This window comes from Tupaia chinensis, unplaced genomic scaffold, assembly GCF_000334495.1.
Source record: "Tupaia chinensis unplaced genomic scaffold, TupChi_1.0 Scaffold144482_1, whole genome shotgun sequence".
NCBI lineage: Eukaryota > Metazoa > Chordata > Mammalia > Scandentia > Tupaiidae > Tupaia > Tupaia belangeri.
The window spans coordinates 140,990-145,761 of NW_006204341.1; the positions used below are offsets into that span (position 1 = coordinate 140,990).

A 4,772-nucleotide genomic window follows, 5' to 3' on the forward strand; every position below is an offset into this window, starting at 1 on the left:
TTCAGTATATAAGGGGAAATTATTGAAGATTTTTGAGTGGAAAGTGACTTGTCAGAGGTAGATTAAAATTATTCTTCCATCAGTAAAAAAAAAAAAAAAAAAAAAGTATTGTGTGGTATCAACCAGAACAGTAGTTCTCAAACTTGTGTGTTTGAAATATATATGGAAGATACTATTTTAAAAATGCATATTCCTTTTTCAGCCAAAGTGGTACACTACACAATACTGGAGCCATATAGGAAGGCCCAGGGTTCACTTCCTGTGTCAGCCTGAACACGCTCTCTGGTGTGTCCATGATTCTGGCTGACTGGAAGGCTGAGGGAAAATCATGGCATGACAAAACCCTATTGGGAATCCCTGTCTCTCCCCCTTTCTTCAAACAAACAAACTTTTAAAAAATGCATATTCCAGTTCCCTAACTTCAGAGATTATCATTTCAGGGTACATTTCAGGAAATAGTATTTATGATCAGCACCTCAAATCCTTCTAATGTACAGTGGGGATTAACAAATACTACTCTAAGTTGTCTTTACTCCATACATCTTAATAATCTTGGAGTGGAGTGGTCTGTAGGTATAGATAAGAATAGGCTATATCTCCTAGACTCAGGTCAAGTCAGTTTTTCCCAAGTGGGAAAATAGGCCCAATTTTTTTTTTATTTTTTAAGACAAACCAGATATTTGAACTCCTATGGGAACTCTCCAAATTAAATAATTTGTGATGTGTGTGTGTGTGTGTGTGTGTGTAAACACAACCAAACAAGATTTTTGCTTAGATTTGTATCAAGGGCAGCTAATGTGAAATATCTGATCTCTCTTGACTAATTTTAAAAAATATTTGCCAGAGGATACCTGAGCTCACTGGAGAGAGAGAGAGAGAGAAAGCAAGGGAGAAAGAGATGGGGAGAGAGAAACATAGAATGTGAGAAAGCATCCCTTTCCTCCATGGGGGATGGTCATGCCACAATCCCTTCTCCTCCATCCTCTTGGGTTTGGGACTCAAACCATGCAGTTGACCATGTGGGATCGAGCTGCCTTAACCATCATACCACTGGTTGGTCGCTATTTTTGTATTTTTAAAATATCCTTGTGTGTGATTGGCCCAATATTTACATACATTCATTTTTATGGTGTTATATATGATAGTATGGCCTTTATCTTTATTTATTCAAAAATTATATTTGTTCCATGGGCAAGAGAGTCAGAGAGGCAAGAATAGATGGAGAGACAGCATTCCCAACAAGATCTTTACTAAGGGTGGTCTCTGGACACAACTCGAAACCTTACCATGTGTGTCAGCCCCACAGAGCACTGCATTCTACCACTGTACCACCATCTGACCGCATTATCTCCATTTTAGACATTGACTTTATCTCTGTAAGTCAGCCAGTAGTTCCCTCAAAGCAGGGACCACACTCTGTATTTTACCTCTGCTCTTCTTAGAGGGAGCACATCATAAGGGAGCTAGAGAGTTGATTTATGCTAAGGCAACAGATACCATTTGCGGTCAGTGTTTTTGCGACAGTGACCCTTATAACCTACCATTAAAATACATCTGCTAATTACTTATGAAGATAAAAGGTTTAATGTTTTATAAGTTTGACTTAAGTTTTCCCTATGGTACATATATGAATGCATATAGATCTTTCCTGCATTATTCTCCCTTCTTTTCTGCAGCTCCATATCTGCTGTGTGTTGTGCAAATGTTTCCCCACGTTTACTTTTCAAGTGCTTTCTTAGAGCAGATGTTCCCCCAAGTGTACTTTCTTCCTCTTTTACTAGCATTTTTTTTCTATACAAACAACAGATTGCTTTTTGGCTGTCCTTTAGATTTAAGGAGAAAAAAATTTCACCACTACAGATGTTTGTTTCTGTATCCTCACCCAAGATTCTTAGCAAAGATTTATAAAGAAAGGTGCATCATTCTTCCTCCCTTTCTTCCCTTCCTCTTTAATGTCATATTATAAAGCTTGGCTTTCATATCTTCTCTATAGAGTTATCTTCTATGGATTTTTCTGAACAAAATCGCCTTTTAGAGAATTAGTATTAGATGAAAATGTGATGCTCAGAGACTCATCTACAAAACTCACTTGTCTAAGTATCAAAAATAAATAATAGAATACTTTTATATAATCTAAAATTAATTATTAAACATTAGGAGTATTATTTTTCATCTAAAGTTTATTCTTTTGATTGTCATCAAGAGTATTTTGGGACTGTGTAAAAGTACAGGTATCAAGTACTGAACTTCACATACTTACTATATATTATAATAATAACTGTACAACTTATAGTTATGTATTACCTTTTCAAGTCTTACATTTGAACAACATTTTGCAGTTTACAAAGTGTTTGTACCTACCTAATCTCATTTAATCCTGATACAAGCTAGTAGAGATTTTGATATTCTTAGTGTTTTAAAGACAAAGAAATGGTTTACTTGAGCTCATGCAGCTAACAAGGTGAGGTGCTGGATTTCCAGTTAAAGTTGAGTTCTCTATAGTACTGTATACCCTGCCTCTCTGTCATTTCTATAATTAATTTCAAAGAATCTTCAAATTTTTTACCACTTTATTTAAATTATTGAGGACTGGTCATGTAGCCTAGTGGTTAAGGGTCAGATCCCACATGGCCAACCATGATCAAACCCAAAGCAGGCACATGTGCATATGTGCCCCAAATCCCAACAGAATGTAAAAGTGGAGGAGAAGGGATTATGGCATGACCACAACCCATCATGGGTTCTTGCTCCCTCTCATTATGCCCTCTGGAAATTCAAAACAAGTTTAAAAAATACATTTTTAAAAGTTGGAACACATATAATTCACCCATTTACATGTTAGTGGGTTTTAGTATTCATAGAGTTGTGCAACCATCTCAGAAAGCCAAGTTTAGAACATTTTCATCATCTGTAAAAGAAACATGCCTATTAGCAGATACTCCCCACTCTGCCTCCCTACAATCTTGACAACCTCTAATCTACTTTCTGCCTCTATGGATTTGACTAGGAGATTTCATAAAAATGCTGTAATATAATATGTGGTCTTTTGTATCTGGCTTCTTTCACTGAACATAACCTTTTCAAGGACCATCCATGTAATAGTACTTATCAGTATTTCACTCTTTTTTATAACTTAATAATATTTCATTGTGTGAATATACTACTTACTCTTTTTATTCATCCATTAGTTGATTAATATTTATGTTATTTCCACTCTTTGGTTATTGTGACTAATGCTGCTATGAAAACTCAATTGCATTTTCACCTCAGATATATCTTCAGTGTTTTTATTTGGTGAGTAATCACTTTCACCTGGCAAAAAAGAATGGTCTGTTCAAAGGCCAACAGAGGAGTACATTTGTGGCTCATTTGGATATCTGAAAAAAATAAGAATATGGCTTGGAGGCTAGAAAAAAAAATTTATTTTGAATCAGATAGGTGAAAGTTGAGGTTAGAGTTTTAGTAAGATGTCAGCTCTAGAGAGGCCTTAGAGACCACTTTAAAGATTTGATCCTTTTCCAAAAAGCCCAGGAAAATTGTTGAAGAGTTTTAATCAGGTTGGTGGCATGATTTGTTTGTAACTGTAGAAAAATTACTTTGCTTACATTGTGGAGAAAAGATTGGAATAGAGGCAGGAAGACTTATCAGGATGCTATTTCAGCATTGCCTTAAAAAAGTCAAATCTATAGAATTTGAATTTGTTTTTGTCTGATTTGTAGACAAAGACACAGAAAAGTGCAAAAAATAAATCCTCTTTTGCAACCCAAAACTCATTGTTTAGTATGAGTTTTGATACATAAAGAAGGAATATTACTGCTCAAGACAGTTCAAAGTGATAGGATCATTCATATCAATAAAAGTTGGATCCAGAAATGAAAGGTTTAATAATTAAAAAGTGTTGGACATGAGGAAAATCTCAATTATATTCTATCTAATTCATAAGTTGACAGGATATATTGAGATTGTTCTTTTTATTTATTTTTAAGGCTTTTATCTTGAAAATGTCTCTGAAATTAAAGGTATTGCCACATCCCACAGATGCCGGGGGACGAATCTGAACTGATTCCTGTGCAGATGGTGTGAGAATTTGAAAGCCAGGCAGATGCGGCCACGCTAAAGTAGCCTTAAAGTCAATTATTTTTAAAAATTGGATCCCAGTGATCCTGGACCCCACCACACTCCAGGAAGAAGATAATAGTTTTCATGACCCAAAGCTTCAAGAAGAAGAATCTCCTGACCTTGGACCCACTTCAAAATTAGGAAAATTATGGGACCTACCCAGCATGTGCTCCTCCCTACCTGGAGGGGAATGCATGCACAAGCCCCACCTAGAACCTAAGTCGGACAAAGCCCTCCCTGGCCCACATAAAAACCACTTGCCACAGTTCTTCCTTGGCAACCCATTTTCTGGGATCCCTCCCTTCTTGGGAGCTCTGTTTTCCCTTCTCTTTCCTTGAATAAACTCTGTTTTGTTAATAAATTCCCCACTTTGCTAATAAACTCCCTCTTTGCTACACCTAAAAACAAACAAACCAACAAAATTAATTAAAAGGTATTGTTTCACCTCTGTCTCTTACTGAGGCTTTATCTGAAGTTATGACAGGTGCAGTATCCTATAAAGTAATTATTCATAATGCTCTTAAAATATTTCTGCAGCCTAGTCTGATTGTGATAGGTAACCCTTTACTTTTCAAGTTGCATTTCCCTGGATCTCTGGGTTTGTTTTACAGTGTCAGAGGTAGACAAAAAGTCAACAGTCTTCTCACCTTCAT

At 36.1% G+C, this 4,772-nt stretch overlaps 1 non-coding gene across 1 annotated transcript; it reads left to right on the forward strand.

Annotated features, from left to right (window-relative positions):
- The first annotated feature begins 3,687 nt into the window (after positions 1-3,687).
- LOC114005806 (small nucleolar RNA SNORA40) lies at positions 3,688-3,812 on the forward strand. Its single transcript, XR_003547617.1, has one exon. It is a non-coding gene; the product is annotated as a small nucleolar RNA SNORA40 (small nucleolar RNA).
- Positions 3,813-4,772: the final 960 nt, after the last annotated feature.